General features: G+C 44.1%; 1 protein-coding gene across 6 annotated transcripts in view; it reads right to left on the bottom strand.

Annotated features, from left to right (window-relative positions):
* Mef2 (myocyte enhancer factor 2) overlaps nt 1–22,267 on the bottom strand; it is a 67,875-nt gene that overhangs the window by 32,004 nt on the left and 13,604 nt on the right. For 4 of the 6 annotated variants that reach the window (XM_033473437.2, XM_033473436.2, XM_033473435.2 and 1 more), the window contains exon 2: nt 9,016–9,074. The exons of 1 other annotated variant lie outside the window; for it this stretch is intronic. The gene's annotated coding sequence lies outside the window, so the exon portion shown is untranslated. Of the gene's footprint in view, nt 1–9,015; nt 9,075–22,267 lie in introns of those variants that run through there. One more of the 6 variants, XM_076520457.1, reaches the window with a different exon arrangement.

The raw sequence follows: 22,267 nt of genomic DNA, 5'->3' as shown, positions 1-22,267 counted from the left end.
AATATTCCCTTCCCAAATTATCCATTTTTGTGCGCAATCTCGGCGCGAATTAGGGAGAAATTACTTATAATATAAATATAAGATATATAATATCGAATATATATTATATATAATATATATAAAATATGTTATAATATTGAATAATATTCCATAATATTCCCTTCCCAAATTATCCATTTTTGTGCGTAATCTCGCCGCGAATTAGGGAGAAATTTGGGAAGGGGATATTATTCAATATTATTATATATTTTATATATATTATAATATATTATATATATTCGATATTATTACATATTTTAAAATATATAGTAATATTGGATATATATAATATAATATAATATAATATATTATAATATATATATTCGATATTATCACATATTTTAAAATATATAATAATATTGGATATATATAATATAATATAATATATTATAACATATAAAATAAGATCGAATATATATAATATATTATAATATACATATAATAATATCAAATATATATAATATATTATAATATACATATAATAATATCGAATATATATAATATATATATATAAAAAATATACATAATATTAAATAAAATATCCCCTTCCCAAATTGTCCATTCTTAGCGCGCAATCAGCGCATCGGGGCGAATTAGGAAGAAATTATCGTAATCCCGAGGGGATGTTTTCCCCGAATTTCTCGAGAATGTCGACGAGATGGAATTCGAGAGCACGGGATGATCTCGCGCGTCGGCGTTGCACAGCGTCGGGCGGCCATTGTTAACAGGGCTCTTGGACCGGAGCTAGGCGCGTGTCGTAGCGCATCAGCAATTTGGATCGTGATCAAGGTGACCGTCGGAGGCCAGAGAAACGAATGCGACGCGGTCATTCTTCGGCGATCCACATACTCGGCCGGTGGGGATCGTCCGTTTCGAAGGATCTCGGCTGGTTTCATTTATTTATCCGCGGCCGAGAGAATCCGCGCCCTTTGGTTTACAAGCAGGCTCGCTTATAAATAAATATAATATAATAATAAATATATAATACAATAATAAATATAATATAATAAATATATAATACAATAATAAATATAATATAATAAATATATATAATATAAAAAAAAGAAATCGAAGCCGTGGAAAAAAAGCTAATGGAAAGCAAGCAACGACCGCCTATAGATCCTCCTCGCTCGTTCGCCATTGATCTAGGCACATCGATCGAGCAACCGTGCGACATAATCGATCGCGTCACGTGATCTGGTCCGAACCAGTCGGTTACACATCGGCATGACTAACCGCGTGACGCGATCATCGTGTTCTTGGCACCGCGCTCGTTCGAACCTTGACGAACCTAACCGCGCTTTTCGCGAGCAGATCCGTCGGCTAGATCTCGAGATCCGTCGATCGATCCGCGCCCCTGCGTCGTCCCCGACGCGAATCGGGCATCGAACAGGGGGAACGAGAAAAATAAGGCGGGAAAATGAGACGAGGGCGAGAACGAGTTCACCGAATCGCGGATCTACGATCTAGGATTTAGAATCGCGGATCTAGAGTCTAGGATTTAGAATCTAGGATCTAGAATCTGGGATCTAGAATCTAGAATCTAGGATCTAGAATCTAGGATCTAGAATCTAGAATCTAGAATCTAGAATCTAGGATCTAGGATCTAGAATCTAGGATCTAGAATCTAGAATCTAGGATCTAGAATCTAGGATCTAGAATCTAGAATCTAGGATCTAGGATCTAGAATCTAGGATCTAGAATCTAGGATCTAGAATCTAGGATCTAGAATCTAGAATCTAGAATCTAGAATCTAGGATCTAGGATCTAGAATCTAGAATCTAGGATCTAGAATCTAGGATCTAGGATCTAGAATCTAGAATCTAGAATCTAGAATCTAGAATCTAGGATCTAGAATCTAGGATCTAGAATCTAGAATCTAGGATCTAGGATCTAGAATCTAGGATCTAGAATCTAGGATCTAGAATCTAGGATCTAGGATCTAGAATCTAGGATCTAGAATCTAGGATCTAGGATCTAGAATCTAGGATCTAGGATCTAGGATCTAGGATCTAGAATCTAGAATCTAGGATCTAGAATCTAGGATCTAGGATCTAGAATCTAGAATCTAGAATCTAGAATCTAGAATCTAGGATCTAGAATCTAGGATCTAGAATCTAGAATCTAGAATCTAGAATCTAGGATCTAGGATCTAGAATCTAGGATCTAGAATATAGAATCGCGGATCTAGAATCGCGGATCTAGAATCTAGAATCTAGGATCTAGGATCTAGAATCTAGGATCTAGAATCTAGGATCTAGAATCTAGAATCTAGAATCTAGAATCTAGGATCTAGGATCTAGAATCTAGAATCTAGGATCTAGAATCTAGGATCTAGGATCTAGAATCTAGAATCTAGAATCTAGAATCTAGAATCTAGGATCTAGAATCTAGGATCTAGAATCTAGAATCTAGGATCTAGGATCTAGAATCTAGGATCTAGAATCTAGAATCTAGGATCTAGGATCTAGAATCTAGAATCTAGAATCTAGGATCTAGGATCTAGAATCTAGAATCTAGAATCTAGGATCTAGAATCTAGGATCTAGGATCTAGAATCTAGAATCTAGAATCTAGAATCTAGAATCTAGGATCTAGAATCTAGGATCTAGAATCTAGAATCTAGAATCTAGAATCTAGAATCTAGGATCTAGGATCTAGAATCTAGGATCTAGAATATAGAATCTAGGATCTAGAATCGCGGATCTAGGATCTAGGATGAGTCTCGCGGCTCATTTCCATATATTGCCAATTGTCAACAATTATAAAAACGAGGTGCAATATAATTATTACATAATATATTATATAATATATAAGTAATGTAGTTATTATATAATTATATAAATATTACTGTAATATTTCTATAGTTATTATATAATTATATAAATATTATTGTAATATTTCTCTCTAATTCGCGTATTATATAATCAATACAATTATTATACAATTACGAATATTACAATATTTCAATCGGGGAAGGGAAGTCCATTTTTGTGCGCAATTCTTTTTCACGAATTAGCGAGAAATTACTGTATAAAACATCGACTAGTACCCTCTTCCCAAATTATCTATTGTTGCACGCAATCCGAAGGAAAATTCATTCGAATAAACGCGAACACACCCAACAAATACAAAGTCTCGTTTCCTGCGCGAAAACGAATAGCGAAACTTCTGATCACAGTAATCGTAAAGAAACCGGCGACGGAGGCGGCGGGGCGGCAAGGGGTTGAAAGGCGTCGGAATGCTTTCGTGTCTCGCGGTGATTCGCGGCGGGCCTGAGAAGCCCCGTGGCAGAAAATTAGCCCCTTCGGGGGAAGGAGGAGATCGATCTGTGCCGTCGAAACGGAAGATCCACGTGCGAGCGTGATCCGTGCCTAGCCGGACGGAAGCTAAGGGTGACACGCGTGGAACGATCGAGAGCCGCGTAGGCAGAGCTCGCGTGGGAAGAAGCTGGCGAAGGAGCCTCGCGAATCCCCGGTCGAAAGGGTTGCGCGTGGAGCGCGGGTTGACGCGACGAAAGCGACGAAATTCGGGCGAATTCGGCGAAAACCGAGGAAACCGAGAAATCGGCGAAAGCCGAGGAAAACGAGAAAATGGCGAAGACCGAGAAAACTGGGAAAATGGCGTAGACCGAGAAAACTGAGAAAATGGCGAAAAAAACCGAGGAAACCGAGAAAATTGCGAAAACCGAGGAAACTGAGAAAATGGCGAAAACTGAGAAAACTGAGAAATCGGCGAAGACCGAGAAAACTGAGAAAATGGCGAAAAAAACCGAGGAAACCGAGAAATCGGCGAAGACCGAGAAAACTAAGAAAATGGCGAAAAAAAACCGAGGAAACCGAGAAAATGGCGAAAACCGAGGAAACTGAGAAAATGGCGAAAACCGAGAAAATGGCGAAAACAGAGAAGACAGAAGGCCGATAAAGCCGCTAAAGCGGACGAAGCCGATAAACCGGGCAAAGCGGGTAAAGCGGAGGAAGAAGCAGCGTCGCCGGGCAAAGCCGCTACTAAAGCGTAGGAAGCGGATAAAGCGAGCGAGGCGAGCGGAATGAGCGAAGCGTACGAAGCGTGCGAGGCGAGGCGAGGCGAGCGATGAAGAAGCGGCGCGTACGGGTCGGGACGGTGTGTTCGCGATCCGTGAAAAGATCCCAAAAATAATGTCGGCCGGTGAAGAAATAAATCCGCGCCGGGCGAGGCGGGTGCCTAAAAGAAGAAGAAGGTTCTCGTCAGGGAACGGGTGCGTTCTGGGAACGAAACCGGCGGCATAGTATGCGAGTTATAAGAAGAGCGGTGAAGCGATCGCATCGGCTAGTCGTGTTAAGAGTTTTGTCCGCGGCGAGCCACCAAGAGGAAACACATCGCCCGAGCGAAGAGGAAGCCGAGGAGAGCACACGCTGGGACGAGATTCGGCATAGTGAGGAAATAACGCGGAGGGTGAGGGAGATGGAGGATCAGAGAGGCGGGGAATGGTGGAGGGATGCGGGGAAAAGTGGAGGGAAGCGGAGGAAAGCGGAGGAAAAGCTGAGGAAAAGCTGAGGAAAAGCGGAGGAAAAACAGAGAAAAAGCGGAGGAAAAGCAGAGAAAAAGCAGAGGAAAAGCTGAGATAAAGCAGAGAGGAGTGGAGAGACAAAACTAGAGGGAGAGAGACGGAGAAATAAGAGAGAGAGAGAAACTGAGAAATAGAGAGAGAGAGAGAGAGAGAGAGAGAGAGGGAGCGCGAGAGAGACAGAAATATATATAGAGAGAAAATTAGAGAGAGCGGAGAAATAGAGAGAGAAAGCGAGAGAGACGGAGAAAATAGAAAGAGAGCGCGAGAAAGATGGAGAAATAGAGACAAAGAGCGTGAGAGAGGCGGAGAAATAGGGAAAGAGAGAAAAAAATAGAGAAAAATAGAGACAAGAAAATGAAGAAAAATAGAGAAAAATAGAGAAAAATAGAGATCGAAAAATAAAGAAAAATAGAGAAAAATAGAGAAAAATAGAGAAAAATAGAGGCAGAAAAATCGAGAAAAATAGAGGCAGAAAAGTCGAGAAAAATAGAGGCAGAAAAGTCGAGAAAAATAGAGGCAGAAAGAGAGAAACAGAGAAACCTGGAAAGAAATAAAGAGAGAACTAAATAACGAAAAATACATATAGAGAGAAGCAGAGATCGAGGCTTAAAGAAAAATCGCATAAGTGCAGGATCGCAGAAGCAGGGGCCGCGAAAATTCGGCGATAAATCGAGGGAGAAAAGCAGAGAGAGAGAGAGAGAAAGAGAAGACAGAAAGAGAAAGAGAGAGAGAGAGAGATCGGATCCCAAGGGGGCCCTCAATTTCTCTCGCCGCAGAGAAATCGGCTCGTAGGCCCGGCCCGGTCCGGCCCGGTCCGCGATAGAATCCCGGAGCTTGCGAGAGAGCTTGCGATAAGTTCGAGCGAGGGTTCGGCGGGCAGCTCGCGGCGCGACAGAGGAGACGACGAGACGAGAAGAGACGAGACGAAACGCGCGCGCGATAGAAGATCGGCCAGCTAAGCAGCCAGCGGGAGAGCAGGACTTACCTCTGCTGTTTTTAGAACTCCACTCCCAGAACTGCGCGGGTCGAGCCGAGCCAAAACCAAAATACCGGCGATACAGCGTTTCTGCGATGGTCTTTGTGCGCCGCCGACCAACCAGCACCTTCCTTGGCAACGTCCAACCGGCTTGCACCGGAGGAAACGCTGCTGCTCGCCGTTAACCAACCTAGCTTTACCGACCCCGAACGAGAGCGGCACCGCGAGCGAGAGCGACGTCGGGCCCAGGAACGGAGCCAGGACCGGAGTCAGGAGCGATGTCGGGACCGAAATTGGGACCGAGATCTCTGGACTCGGATCGAGAGCAGCGGCGAGGAGCTTTGGACCCGGAGAACCCAGGACCAGGATTTTACGACCAGGATAAAGCGATCATGATTTTTCGAAATAGTGCCGTGCCGTGAACATTCGCAGACAGGGAGCTAAATGATGCTCCTCTTTGCTCTCTCTCTCCCTCCCTCTCCCTCTCTCTCTCTCTCTCTCTCTCTCTGTCTGCCTTCTCCTCCTTCGAAGACAGTGACGGTGGTGTGCAACGTGTAGACGACTCTATGACCCTCTGTTCTCTCTCTCTCTCTCTCTCTCTCTCTCTCTCTCTCTCGCTCTCTCTATCTCTCTTTTCTCTCCGCTGTCCCTAAGATCGGGTCGCTCCCGAGAGCGATTTCCCCGGGACCGGGAAATCGCAGCAGTGATATCCGCGCGATGACGAACCCTGGCAGATGTTTTAACCCTGCGCTCTGCCGCGCCGAGAGTCCAAATGGTCCCGCATTTGTCTCACGAAAAAAAAGAGTGATATTGTCGCGGGAACAACGAAACGAACGAACGATCTAACGGATTAATGTACTTGGAAGTGGGACGCCGGGGGTGGTTCTGACGGAGGAAAGACGACGGGGTCGAGTCGACGACGTTCGCACGGAAGAAGGGTCTTTTTACCGGAAAGAAACCGGGCGAAACGAGTACCATACGTCTATTCGGAAGTTTCGATTTTAGTTTCGTCGACGTTCGGACACGATTCCATCGTCGACTAAAGTGCTTTCTAACGAACGTTGCTCTGTCCTCGAGTGAAGTTTTTTTTTAACTCTTTCGGCGGATTATTTTTAGCCGTGGACGCGCGCACGCTGTGTGCGTATTTTTTTTTGAAAAATTTAGTTCCTTTTCGTTTCGTTTTGTAGACGGAAAATATGTAATTCGAGTCTCTGTGGAGTAATGAACATCCTAATTGTACGCTTGTCGTTAAATATCGAAAGTCGGTCTTGCGAATATTGAAAGAATGTTCAAAGAATATTGAAAGAATATTGAAAGAATATTCAAAGAATATTCAAAGAATATTAGAAAGCGGTTTTGCTCAAATATTCGCCGATTTTCTCCCGTTAGCCGTGAATCGAGGTTTATTTTGTGATCCGCGGACAATGTGCGAGAAACGATTCGTCGAGAATGATTTACCGGGAGGTGGCTGTACACAGCCCTATGATTCACCCTTTTCCAGAAACGTCGTCGATCGTCGCGAGAGGAACGCGACGAGAAACGAATTCGATACAGTCGGAAGTGAGACATCGAGTTCTAATGAAGCGAACGATGCTTTAGAACGATGAAATTATTTTTTGGAATTGTCGGCGCTCGACGAGTATCGCTGGTTTTCTCGAGTGACGGTTGTCGAGGAACCGAACGGGGTCCGAGTGACAGCGAAATATGTGACGGGAGGGTTCAACTACCACCCTGAATTCTCGGATCTCTGGATCTCTGGATCTCTGAAACGCCGAAACAGCGCTCGCTGCGACAGCGGTTTCTCGATCTTTCCATCGCTTTTGGTGATCAGTGTCGTGAATCCATCCGATAGAACTCGCGAGTCCCGGTAGCTAGTGACACACGGTGATGTTTTGGGGGTGCGCCGGGGTACCGTAGAATTTTATCCAACGTAATCGCCACGATTTTAGCGAGCAGGGTGGATTTTATCGGAACATCTGGCTCGAAGATATTACAGCATCACGAAATTTTCGGTAAAAATTGGCCAACTTCGACCGACGATAACTCCGCGAGAAATCATCGTAGGACGATGAGTTTTTTCTTAAATTAAAGCTCGAAACCTCTACTTTTAGACAATCTTCCTGGATTTTAAGTCTGCCGCATCCTCGCCACCGTGATCCTTTAAATGCGAAAGCACGTTTATCGCATCAAATATTGTCAAGTTCGACGAAACGCACGGACTTCGTACAATTTTTCTCGGGCATGCCGCTCGCAGTGGAACGAAGTTCGATCCTTTCCATTTAATTTAAAAAAAGCGGCACCCGGCTGCGATTTTTTGTCGCGGAGTTGCAGCATTTCGAAGCGACCCTTGCATTTTTCTGGAAATCTCCGCGAGAAAAATGCAAGGGTCGCTTCGAAGTGCTGTAACTTCGCGAAGAAAAATCGTAGCCGCGTCTCTTTTTTTTCAAATCGAAGAGGAAGAATCGAATTTTATTCGACGCTGAACGTTTCTGAATTTGAAGAACAACGCACCCTCGCCGCTGTAACCGTTTAAATCTGCGACCATGTTTGTCGAGTAAAAAACTGCCGAGTTCGAAGAAACGCACGGACTTTGTAAAATTTTTCTCGGTGACGCCGTTCAGCGTCGAATAAAATTCGATTCTTCCCCTTCGATTTAAAAAAAAAGAAACGAGGCTACGATTTTTCTTCGCGAAGTTACATCGCTTCGAAGCAACCCTTGCACTTTTGTCCATTTTCGCGGAGTTATCGAGAAAAATGCAAGGGTCGCTTCGAAGTGCTGCAACTCCGCGAAAAAAGATCGCAGCCGGGTCCCACTTTTTTTAAATTAAAGGGAAAGGATCGAACTTCGTTCCACTGCGAGCAGCATGCCCGTGAAAAATTGTACGAAGTCCGTGCGTTTCGTCGAACTTGACGATCTTCGATGCGACGAACGTGGCTATTTTCACTACGACATTACGCCTCGCGTTTAAATCGCTACAGCGACGAGGGTGCGTCGAACTTAAAATCGAGAAACTCCGTTTCAAAGCAAAGGTTTCGAACTTTAATTAAAAAAAAAAATTGCAATCCTGCGACGATTTCTCGCGGAGTTATCGCCGGTGGAAGTTGGCCGATCTTCGCCAAGAATTTGTCTCCGCGAGAATTTCTTCGAGCAGCCCGAGTCTCGTTTCCGAGAGTTCGCGACGGCCGCGTGGAAGACGCCGGGATGTGCGCCGGCTTCCCGATCAATTCTTTCGGCCGGCGTGTCTCCCGATAATTTCGACTTTTCCGGCGTTTCCGACGAGTTTAGCGTTCGCGGCGTCCTGCATCGATCGCGCGCGATCTCGCAGCCCCGGCGGCCTGCGACACAGAAATTCCGAGCCGCGCGACCCGGCCAGAGAGACGGGAGAACAGAAATCTCCGGTTGATTCGCTTCGGTATTATTTACGATGCATCGATCGCGGAGAGGAACTTACCTTTTTATCGCATGTAGGAGCCAATGTAGAGGGTCGGAGCTGCATACGCGACGGTGGTCCTTCAAAAGAAAATAAAAAGAGACTTTCAGCAGTGCCGCCATTTAATTGCTCCCGACGAATTCTCCTTTCGGTGCAAAACTCCCTTCGCTCGCGCGAAAGAGAGTCAGGAGAGGATCGATCGGTTCGGTTCGCTGATCTTTTATCAGCCTTAAATCGAAATTTCCTATTCGCTCGGTCGCGAATCTCTCTTTGGATAGCAAACGATGGATCGCGAATTGTAGACTGAAAAAAGAGCCTCGAGTAGAAAGGGAATTCAAAACTGTGCTCGTGGAGGACGATAATAACTTTGATAATTAACTTTACGTTCATGGAATAAGGCTTAATTAATAATTTTTATTCTTTTAAGCTGCTTATTTTTCAATAAAAAAGCGAGGCTAATATTCCTTCTGAACAAAAATGGACGATTTGGGAAGAGGATATAATTTGAGTCTTGTGCACGACGTTTGCAAGTTGTAGACTGAAAAACTCGTCTCGAGTAGAAAGGGAATTCAAAACTGTGCTCGTGGAGGACGATAATAACTTTGATAATTAACTTTACGTTTATGGAATAAGGCTTAATTAATAATTTTTATTCTTTTATTCTGCTTATTTCTGAATAAAAAAGCGAGACTGATATTCCTTCAGAACAAAAATGGACGATTTGGGAAGAGGAGATAATTTGAGTCTCGTGCGCCACGTTTTTATAATTGTTGACTCGATTAATTGTATTTTCTCTTCACAAATTGTCCATTTTTTTGTCGACGATCCGAGCATCGATCAGGGAGAATTCACCGCAGCCGTAAATAATACAGTAATGTCTCTCTATTTGACGCCCAGATTGCGCACAAAAATGGACAATATGGGAAGAGAAGACACGATTATTCGAGGTTTATTTTTATATTCATAAATTGTCCACAATTATAAAAACGAGCCGCAATGCTCGAATAATCGTATCTCCTCTTCCGAAATTATCCATTTTAGTGGACGATCCGAGCGTCAGTAAGGGAGACATTACTGTACGATAATGTCTCTCTAATTGACGCCCAGATTGACCACAAAAATGCACAATTTGGGAAGAGGAGATACGATTATTCGAGCCCCGCGGTTTATTTTTATAGTTATAAATTGTCCACAATTATAAAAACGAGCCGCAAGGCTCGAATAATCGTATCCCCTCTTCCCAAATTATCCATTTTAGTGGACGATCCGAGCGTCAGTAAGGGAGACATATAATGACGTATAATGAAATCGTTCGATTCTTCGAATAGCGTCGCTTCGTTTCGATTATTCGTTTTCGTCAGAAATGCACAAAATCCGCAGTCCAATTACGACCGAAAACACCGTTCTACCCTACACTACCGACTCTACCACCACCCTGACGCGGTATGATCCTCTCGTTCCAAAATAGTACGACGTCTGATGGATGTTCGGGATGAGATAAAATAAAAAATTGCAGAAAAAGCTGGTGTTTCGAGGGGAACGCGAAACGCGAAACCGAGGTGGTGGAGGAGACGGAGACGGGCGTGGAAGAGAGAGAGAGAGAGAGAGAGAGAGAGAGAGAGAGAGAGAAAGAAAAAGAGAGAACGAGAGAAAGAGCGAAAGAGAGAGAGAGGGAGAGAGAGAGCGTTCTTTTATTCAGCAGCGTCTCGATATAAGTCGGATCGCGGATGTGTCGGGCCTCCGAGTGACGTGACATAATGCGATTCGGATGTTCCGATTTCGCTCGACGTCACGTTGTAACTCGGAACGCCGATCACCGATCGCGAACCAGGAAAATGTCGTAACCGTCCAGGGTTTCCATAATTACGGCTCGGAACGAGCTCTCCGAGCCCGGTCGCGGAGGAACGTTCCCCTGAATTCTTCATGACCATCTCTCGCTTCGCCTCGGTATTCGGCTTTAATCGGGTTAACAGAGCATCGAAGCGCCGCCGAAATAGCGTTCGTTATTAATTTAAGTCACTCTTAATACGGATACCCGGTGCCATCCCGGACGGGACCGATCGTTGACTCTCTCAGTCTCTCTCTCTCTTCCCCCGGCCTTTCTCTCTCCCGCTTTCCCTGGATCTCTCGCTTTTTCTGGGTCTCTCTCTTTTTTCTGGGTCTCTTTTTCTGTTTTTGCTGAGTCTCTCTCTCTCTTTTTCTATGAGTCTTTCTCTCTCTCTCTCTCTCTCTCTCTCTCTCTTTCTGAGTCTTTTTCTCTCCTCAGTCTTTCTCTCTCTCTCTCTCTCTCTCTCTCTCTCTCTCTCTTCTAGTCTCTCTATTTCTCCAGATCTCTCTCTCTCCCGGTCTTTCTTTCTCCCGATCTCCCTCTCTCTCCCGATCTCCCTCTCTCTCCCGATCTCCCTCTCTATCCCGATCTCTCTTTCTCTCCCGATCTCTCTTTCTCTCCAGATCTTTCTCTCTCCCGGTCTTTCTTTCTCCCGATCTCTCTCTCTCCCGATCTCCCTCTCTATCCCGATCTCTCTTTTTCTCCCGATCTCTCTTTCTCTCCCGATCTCTCTTTCTCTCCCGATCTCTCTTTCTCTCCCGATCTCTCTTCCTCTCCCGATCTCTCTCTCTTTCTCCCGGTCTCCCTCGTCTCCCTCTCTCTCTTATTCTCCTGTTTTTTTCTCTTTCTCTCTTCCCTCGTCACACGCCGCCGTCGACCACAGAAATTTCATTGGTGGAGCGGAATAGCAGAGTTCGAAAGTTCGCGTCCGTTTGCCGGCCGGATCCCATCGGACAGCGCAGGGCCATCATCTTTTCCCATCTTTTCCCGAAAGATTCGCGAGAAACGCCGAGAGCGACGCCGACGCGACGTTTCGCACGCCGGGGATCAATATCGAGCGTGTCAAAGTCGATCCGTCGCCGAGAAAAGTAGAATCGAACTTTTCAATTTTTGTACGCGTCGCGACGCGCGTTCCTGAAGAACCCCTCGCGCGCGCGCGCGCGACACTGCCGCGGGAGAGGAAGTTCATTAATTTTTTTTTCTCTCTCTCTCTCTGTCTCTCTCTCTCGAGCAGGGTGAAACCAGACCTTCCGTTGAAACTTCCGTTTATCTTTCTAGGCTCCTTGCGCACCACGCGAGAAGCTGCGTCTCTCGTTCGATGCGCGTCGCGTTCGTTTCGACGCGGTTAACGCGACACGCGAGATTTCTTGGTACTCTTGGATCATTTTAATATGGGACGATATGCGGATCATTTTAATATTGGAGGTCCAAATGTTCGAGCTTTTACTGAAATTCGCGTAATAAATAATTTTGGTATTGGAAAACCGGATAATTTTGATATTGTAGAACCGAGTGTAATTTTAATATTGGAGGACCGGATAATTTTGGAATTGTAGAACCGGGTGAAATATTAATATATTAGAGAACCGGATAATAGAGGTTCTACTGTATTTGCATAATAAATCATTTTCAGATTGGAGAATCGGATAATTTTAATATCGAAGAACCGGATAATTTTGATATTGTAGAACCGAGTGTAATTTTAATATTATAGAACCGGGTGTAATTTTAATATTGGAGAACCGGTTGTAATATTAATATTGGAGAACCAGATAATAGGGGTTCTACTGTATTTGCATAATAGATAATTTTTAGATTGGAGAATCGGATCATTTTAATATTAGGGAAACGGATAATTTTGATATTATAGAACCGGTTGTAATATTAATATTGGAGAACCGGATAATAAGGGTTCTACTGTATTTGCATAATAATCCATTTTTAGTTTGGAGAATCGGATAATTTTAATATCGGAGAACCGCGGATAATTTTTATATTATAGAACCGGGTGTAATTTTAATATTGGAGAACCGGATAATTTTAATATTGAAGAACCGGATAATTTTGGTATTGTAGAACCGGATGTAATATTAATATATTAGAGAACCGGATAATAGAGGTTCTACTGTATTTGCGTAATAAATCATTTTTACATTGGAGAATCGGATATAATTTTAATATCAGGGAACACCGAATAATTTTGATATTATAGAACCGAGTGTAATTTTAATATTGGAGAACCGGATAATTTTGGTATTGTAGAACCGGGTGTAATATTAATATTGGAGAACCGGATAACAGGGGTTCTACTGTATTTGCATAATAAATCATTTTTAGATTGGAGAATGGGATAATTTTAATATTAGGGAACCGCGGATAATTTTGGTATTGTAGAACCGAGTGTAATTTTAATATTGGAGAACCGGATAATTTTGACATTGTAGAACCGGGTGTAATTTTAATATTGGAGAACCGGATAATTTTGACATTGTAGAACCGGGTGTAATTTTAATATTGGAGAACCGGATAATTTTGGTATTGTAGAACCGGGTGTAATATTAATATTGGAGAACCGGATAACAGGGGTTCTACTGTATTTGCATAATAAATCATTTTTAGATTGGAGAATGGGATAATTTTAATATTAGGGAACCGCGGATAATTTTGGTATTGTAGAACCGAGTGTAATTTTAATATTGGAGAACCGGATAATTTTGACATTGTAGAACCGGGTGTAATTTTAATATTGGAGAACCGGATAATTTTGACATTATAGAACGGGGTGTAATATTAATATTTGAGAACCGGATAATAGGGGTTCTACTGTATTTGCATAATAATCCATTTTTAGTTTGGAGAATCGAATAATTTTAATATCGAAGAACCGGATAATTTTAATATCGTAGAACCGGATAATTTTAATATCGTAGAACCGGATAATCTTGATATCGTAGAACCGGATAACTTTGACATTAGAGCACCGGATGATCGAGATTCTACTGTATTCGCATAATGAATATAATTTTCATATCGCAGAACCGGATAATTTTAATATCGTAGAACCAGATAATTCTGACATCGTAGATCCGGATAATCGAGGTTCCACTGTGCTCGCATAATGAATAATTTCTACACCCTAGAACCGAATGGCACTAATATTGGCAGGCGAACACCGAATGATAATTTCAATATCGTAGAACCCGGCTGATTTTAACATCGGAAAACCGGATAATTTAGACATCTGAGATCCGGATAATCGAGATTCGGCCGTGAGTAAAAAATCAAGCAGGATGTCGGGTGGTACACGTTGACGGAAAGCGACGAGAGGGAGCAACCCCTCGGTGCTTCCGTCTTGGCTTTTTTCTCAGTCCGGTTGGCCATCGGCGACGAAACACGGTCGGCGAAGATTAGGAAACGAGTCTTGGCGACGGAAGCGAAAGGGTGAGAGCGAGCGAGGCGAGGCGAGGCGAGGCGAAATGTTTCCGAAAGGAAACAGAGGGCGACAATGATTTTTGCGTTCGGCGAACCGTCGCGCTCGTCGCCGCGACGTTCGACGACGACGACGCACTGTGGCCGACCCTCGGCGATCGTCGTCGCAGCGACCATCGGCGAACGTAGCTGAGAAAGGAAGGCATAAAACGACATCGGTCCGGATCGGCACGTGCCACTCGATAAATCTGTCGGCAGCTGACACACAGTAGGCAAGCTGCAGCCGGCTGCAGCGAGCGCCGCGATCTCGGCCTCCTCTCCCGGCTGCACTTGCGCTCGGCTTTCTCTCTCCGTCTTCCTCTCTCGCCGAGAGAGACTCTGATAACTGTTCCTGTTGCTGTGCTCCAGTCGCCGTCATCGATTCGCACCGAAACGGAAAATAACCGCGATTTTCGGTTCCGCCTCGATCAGAGAAACAGGGGATAGAGTAATGTCTCTCTAATTGACGCTCAGATTGTCCACGAAAATGGTCAATTTTGGAGAAGGAGATACGATTGTTCGAGCCCCGAATTATTATAGTTATATGTATTATTATTATATAGTTATATTATATATATATAGTTATTTTTATAATTATATATATTATTATTATTATATAGTTATATTATATACATAGTTATTTTTATAGTTATATATTATTATTATATACTTATATTATATATAGTTATTTTTATAGTTATATATATTATTATTATATAGTTTTATATATATAGTTATTTTTATAGTTATATATATTATTATTATATAGTTTTATATATATAGTTATTTTTATAGTTATATATATTATTATTATTATATAGTTATATTATATATATAGTTATATATATAGTTATTTTTATAGTTATAAATTGTCCATAATTATAAAAACGAGCCGCAAGACCCGAACAATCGTATCTCCTCTTCCCAGATTGTCCATTTTAGTGGACAATCTGAGCGTCAGTATGGGAGACATTATTATATAGTAATTCGATTGTTCGAGCCTCGCGGTTTATTTTTATAAATTGTCCATAATTATAAAAACGAGCCACGAGGCCCGAACAATCGTATCTCCTCTTCCCAAATTGTCAATTATAGCGGACAATCCGAGCGTCAGTAAGGGAGACATTACTATACATACGTACAACACAGTGAATTCTCCGGAATTTTTGCTTTCAGCTTGCAAACGAAAATCGAAAAAGAAGAAATACCTTTTTTCTGTAATTCCCAGTTCTCAGAATCGCGGCAGAAAATGTTGTATGCCGAAGGTGAACGGTCTAATTGTAATACTTTTATCAGAAAAATTGTCGATAAAAATCGGTCAACTTCGACCGACAACAACTCCGCCAGAAATCATCGTAGGACAACGATCTTTTTTTTAAATTAAAGCTCGGAAGCTCTACTTTTAGACGATCTAACTCGACATCAAGTTGGTCTTTCATTCGCCGCTGCGATTAATTGAAATCCGCGACCCCGTTCGTCGCACTGAAAATTCCCAAGTCCGACGAGATTCGTCGAACTTCAGCAGAGAGTTCGACGCGAACTTCGTTCCGGGGATGCCGTTTCCAAATGAAGTTCGATCGTCGTTCTTTGATTTAAAAAAGGAAAATCGAAAGGAATCGCGGCTGCGATTTTTCCTCGCGGAGTCGCGAACGAGAACCGCGGACCGCGGGGCTCGCCGCGACGAGAAATCGAGGCTCGGCGCAACGGTCGCCGAGAGCCCTTCGTTTTTCGTGGTCGAGCGGTCCAGGAGAGCTTGCACCCCAAGCGTCGGCGACGCAAGCTCACCGGCGCGGCTTCGCGACACATGGCGGCCGATCAGGACAACGGGAACCGGTCGACGACGCTTGCTCCTCCGCGTGGTTTCCGCGGCTGCGATCGCTCTCGCTGAGGAAACAGCCGCGGAATGAAGGTATAAATAAATAAATCAAGACATAAATGAATAAATAAAGAAAGGAACAAACAAAGGCATAAATAAAGCAATCAAGACGTAGATAAATAAATAAAGGAATAAATGCATAAATAAGTAAATAAATCAATCGATCAAGAAACAAATAAATAAATAAGTAAATAAATCAATAGATCGACAAATAAATAAATAAGTAAATAAATCGATCAAGAAACAAATAAGTAAATAAATAAATCGATCAAGAAACAAATAGATAAATAAATCGATCAAGAAACAAATAAGTAAATAAATAAATCGATCAAGAAACAAATAGATAAATAAATCGATCAAGAAACAAATAAGTAAATAAATAAATCGATCAAGAAACAAATAAATAAATAAGTAAATAAATCAATCGGTCAAGAAACAAATAAATAAGTAAATATATAAATAAATATTGTCATATTATATTCGATGTATCAACGTGATTAAACGAAGAACTACATTCTTATCCGACTCTTCTTCTTCGCAATCGACACACACACGAACGTTTCACTATCATTTTTCTCTTCTTCTTCTCTCTTTTTCCTTCTCTTTTATTAGTTTCAAGTTTTCATATTTTATCCGCGGATACAAAATTTCTCGAACGAGAAATCCAACCCCGTTCCTCGAAGCTCGCTGATTTTGGACACACCACCACCACCCCCTCGCGAATTCGGGGGATGATCCACCCTCGATCTCTCGATCGTCTCTCTCGATCGCGTAGCGTCCGTCTAATAAATTAGCTCGCGGCGCGATAATAAGCTCGAGGGGTAAAACGAGCGTAATCCGTGGCTAACGAGTAGTCGAACGGATTGTTCTATCGGTGGGGAATAGGAGGAAATTGGAAAGCTTCCGGCGGGGGGTGGTGCGCGCGGGGCCGTGTGGAGCGAGAATAAAAAACGAACAGGATAAAACGCGATGCGTGCGCGCCTGTGTCGGTGCTTTTACCTGTGCACCTGTGCCCCCGCCGGGTGCTTGTGCACGTACGCGCGCCACCGTATTACGTTCCGCGTGTTACGTATCGCCTACAAAACAACAAGTAACACGTATGTAGAGTACACGCTTAATCGATCAGCGTGTTACTTGCGTCATTGGAGGACCGGAGACACGCTCGGCCGAGGTCTCTCTTTCACGGCGCTGTGTCCGACGGTTTCTTTCTCTCCCCGAGATAGTTCGTTCCTCGCGGCCGGCAAGAGATCAACTATGTACAGGATGTCCCAAAATTATTGTTCCTTGAATCATTCGAAGCAACTTTTTCCTCAGCGAAAATGCGATCCGCGGCTTCGTTTGCGAGTTATTCGCGAAAAACGGTGACCAATGAGAGGCGGGAGCTCGGCCGGCGCGAAGCGGCGGAGCTAATGGGCGGTTGGAGAGCAGCTCCGCCCACTGGCACGGCCGCCTCGCGCCGGCTGATCGCGCCTCCGATTGGTCACCGTTTTTTTTTGCTAATAACGCGCAAACGAAGCCGCGGATCGCATTTTCGCTGAGGAAAAAGTTGCTTCGAATGACCCGAGGAATCTCCTCTTTCCGAGTGCTGAGATAGTTATGGTATGCTATCGTAATTATGCTGTCTAGACAATAATTTTACCGATCCTCTGCACGATACTTATTCTGACCGAATCGATTTCATAATCGTCGCAGGAAAAGCTTTGATTTCTCCGCGAGAAATCATCGTAGGACGATGACCTTTTTTTTAAATTAAAGCTTGAAACCTCTACTTTCAGGCAATCTTTCTGGATTTTAAGTTTGCAGCATCCTCGCCATCCTAATACTTTAAATGCGAGGCCACGTTTGTCACATCGAAAATTGCCAAGCTCGACGAAATGCACGGAACCTTGTACAATTTTTCTCGGGGTTGCCGCTTGCAGTGGAACGAAGTTCGATCTTTTCCCTTTAATTTAAAAAAAGAGGCACCCGGCTGCGATTTTTTCTCGCAGAGTTACGACACTTCGAAGTAACCCTTTCATTGGACTCGGTAACTCCGCGGAAAGATCGTCGCGGGATGACGACGGGGTGCATCGAACTTACAATCTGGTTAGATTGTCCGAAAGTAGAGGTTTCAAGCTACGATTTGAAGAAAAAATCATCGTGCTACGATGATTTCTCGCGGAGTTATCTCCCAAATTGTCTCTCAGCTTGGAAACAAAAATGGACAATTTGGGCATGTTGGATAAGAATTGGTCAACTTTGACTTGCAATAACTTCGCGAAACATCATCGCAAGATGATGATCTTTTCTTCAAATCGAAGCTTGAAACCTCTACTTTCGGACAATATTGCTGGATTTCTGGGTCGTCGTTGGCTGTGCTTCTTGGAAGCGATTTCAATGAGTCGAATAAGCGTGGATCCGGTTGAATCGGAGAAACCTGGAGCACCTCGGAGGAGTTCCTTCGCGGTCGCTGCGTCTCTCTCTCTCTCTCTCTCTCTCTCCGTATGTGTCTCTCTCTCTCTGTGTCCCTCGCTCTCTGTGTCTCTCGCTCTCTGTGTCCCTCGCTCTCTGTATGTCTCTCTCTCTCTCTCGCTCTCTCTCTCGCTCTCTCGTCTCCACGTCCCTCGACGCCGAAACGAACAGGGAGGCACACGTCGGCATACGGAGGCATAGGGAGGCGAATGTTGGCGCGAGTGCAACGCGCCATATTCTTTGTCCTATGACACGGCGAAGTTAAAGCTCCGCGCCGGCTAAATTTAAACGCAGCCGCCAGGGCTGAGTCTAAGACCGAGGCTGAGCAGCACCAGCCGCCAGAAACCAGAGCACGTGCTTCAACTAAGTGACGTGTGCCTTCTTCCTCGCCTCCTCTCCGCCGCTCCTCGTCCTACCCTGCTCTCTCTCTCTCTCTCTCTACTCACTCCTCCCCCTTCTTCCCCCCCGTAGCTGCTCCTTCGACCAACACCTTCCTCTTCGACAGCTCCTCCTTTTCGCTCGCCCTCGAATCCCTCTACCTTCTCCATCGCGTCCCATGGATTTCGGGATCGTTTCCTCTCCCGATAACCCAACACCACGACTACAGGCCGTTTCATAATCGTGGAAAAGTTCCAGCGGACCGGCTTTTGCTGGGTCGACGCGTTCCGATTTGGTGCGCGTCGCCTCTGTCGTTCGACGACGGTGAAACGGTGAAGACGATAGAAAGGTGGCGAAATCTCGTTCGCGGAAACGAAAGAGAATGCGGATGCTTCCTCGATCGGACACCCATCGATCGATCGATTTTCCGTGTGGCAGCCAGGCGCACGGCCCAGAGGAGCTGGCACAAACATCCTGCACCTCACACGTGGCCCTAGCCGAGTGTAGAACACGTGTTTCCTCTCCTACCGAGACACCATGGAATAAATCGTACACGGGGTTCGGTCAGCCCCTTCGATACTTCATGGGCTAAATGCCCTCTCGCGCTCTCTCTCTCTCGCGCGCGCTTCTGTCTCTCTCGCGCTCTCGCGTGCTCTGACTCTCTCGCGCATTCTGTCTCTCGATCGCTCTCTCTCTCTCTCTCTCGATCGCTCTCTCTCTCTCTCGATCGCTCTCTCTCTCTCTCTCGATCGCTCTCTCTCTCTCTCTCTCTCGATCGCTCTCTCTCTCTCTCGATCGCTCTCTCTCTCTCTCTCGATCGCTCTCTCTCTCTCTCTCTCGATCGCTCTCTCTCTCGATCGCTCTCTCTCTCTCTCTCTCGTGCGCGTTCTGTCTCTCGCACGCTGTCTCTCGCACGCTCTCTCTCTCTCTCGCGTAATCTGTCTCTCGCATATTTGGTCTCTCGCGCGCTGTCTCTCTCTCTCTCTCTCTCTCTCTCTCTCTCTCTCTCTCTCTCTCTCTCTGTTCGATTCAGAACATGATCGTTCGATCGTCGATAGCCTTACAAGTCTCGGAAAATCGCAGCGAAGAGAGGTTCGCCGATTTTCTTGGCCGGAAAATTTCCGGCCAATATCTAATCAACACATCGCCGTCCGGATGGCTAAAAATAGTCGTTTTCTTGATTGCTCGCGAAATGCCGACGAACTAAAAATAGTCAGAACTGAATAAAAAAAAGAAATAAAAAGCAAGTTAAAAGTCGAAGCTTTAATCTTCTCTTCTGAAAATAAGAAAACCCCTCTTTCCTCGTCAATTATGATTTCTCTGAGTATTAAGTAACTCAAGTGTTAAGTAAGTATTCTTAAATGCTTTATAAAAATTGAAAATTGAAACATCGAGGTCGTCGCGCTAAAATATCGAAATGAATGGTCGCCGTCGTGTACGATCAAAGAGAAGTGGTTTTCATTTTACACCGAACGGTGGACACGTTCTTCGTCGTCCGCTCTTCTTTCTTTCTTTCTTGTTTAGAGTTGGACCAGGCGAGATTCGAAAGAAACGGTGAACGCGAGGCGAGGCGAGGCGAGGCGAGGCGAGGCGAGGCGAGGCGAGGCGAGGCGAGGCGAGGCGAGGCGACGCGACGCGCGACGGGAGAGTCGCGGCGGGAGGGCACCGATCATTGTCACCCTTCGACAACGGCGTTTGCCGGACCCCACCGACTCGTCCCATCGTCTCGTTCCGTATGATCTCGTCGCCTCGGGACGGGCCAACGCAACGAATGTCACGGGGAAGTTACGTGTCACGGAAACCGATCGCGATCCCCGGCGCATCGCACGAAACGCCGCCTACATTCGCTTGAAATTCGAGAATCGAAAGAGAAATGCTGCTCGAAAATTTTCTGGGAACTGATAAATAATTATTAATAGTAATAATTGAAGTAAATAATAATAATAATTATTATTATTATTATTACTATTATTTATATTTAATCGTCATCCCTTCTATAATAATAATAATTTATATTTAATCGTCATCCCTTCTATAATAATAATAATTATTATTATTATTATTATTATTATTATTATTATTATTATTATATAATAACTATAATAATAATAATTATTATTATTATTATTATTATTATTATTATTATTATTATTATTATAGTAAAGAATTACAGTATAAATAATATTTACAGTGCGAAGGAAAATAATAATAAAAAGGGATGACGATTGCTCGATATAAGCTCGAATAAAAAATTCAGAGGAAATCAAAGAATTGTTCTACACTGATTCTTTGGAAAGATGTTGAAACATATTCTCTGGACACGAGTGTATTAAAATGTCAAGATCATTAGAAGCGTCGAGCATATTTCACAAGAGTATATCAAATAAAATTAAAAAGAGTATTTTAAATAAAATTAATTCGAGACTATTCAGATCTCTATTTTCCCGATCGGTTGGCCAATCGAATTTCAGCATCCCTCGCGGCTAAGGTAAGCGCCTCGAATTCTTGAGAAAAGAAAGTCGAACTCGAGTTTCGAACGATTTCCGAAAGACGCGATGATCGCGTTCGAGGAACCGCGAAGGGGTTCCGGGACGAGTGAAACACGGAGGGTGCGAGAAGAAAACGAGGCGAAGAAACTGTTCTTTACGCTCTTTGCACCGTTCTTCCTAATGCAGGGAGGAGACTGAAACGCGATACTTGGCCGGCACCGGGACGGGAGGAGGCGAGACGAGGCGGAACGAGGCAAGACGAGACGCCGAGCGCGGGAGCGATTCTACTCGGAGGAAGGCAGAATGAAAGCAACCTAGCGAAAAGAGAGGGAGAACGGTGGCGCGAAGGAAGTGGATCGGAAAAAGAGAAAAACAAGAAGAGAGGAGAGACCCGTAGGTTGAGTGAACGCGTTCCTTGAGAAAGAGGGAGAGAGACAGAGAGAGAGAGAGAGAGAGAGAGAGAGGCTAATTTTCAAACTTTTCCAAGATTCGTTACGTTTCTCTATGAGAGACAGGGGGACCGAGAAGACGGGGAAGACGGAGGAGAGAGAGGAGGCAGGGAAGAGAATGAAGGCAAAGAAAATGGAGAGAGAGAAGATAGACGAGACAGAGAAGATAGACAAGACAGAGAGGATAGACAAGGCAGAGAGGATAGACAAGGCAGAGAAGACAGAAAATTCCGAAAAGATAAAGACAGAGAAGATGGAAAATTCAGAAAAGATAAAGACAGAGAAGATAGAAAAGTCAAAGAAGTCGCAGAAGAAGGAGAAGGTAGAAAAGACA

Source organism: Megalopta genalis, chromosome 3 (assembly GCF_051020955.1).
Source record: "Megalopta genalis isolate 19385.01 chromosome 3, iyMegGena1_principal, whole genome shotgun sequence".
In the NCBI taxonomy this organism is placed as follows: domain Eukaryota; kingdom Metazoa; phylum Arthropoda; class Insecta; order Hymenoptera; family Halictidae; genus Megalopta; species Megalopta genalis.
Note: the sequence above shows the minus strand (reverse complement) of the source record. Positions and strands in the feature narration are given on the sequence as shown.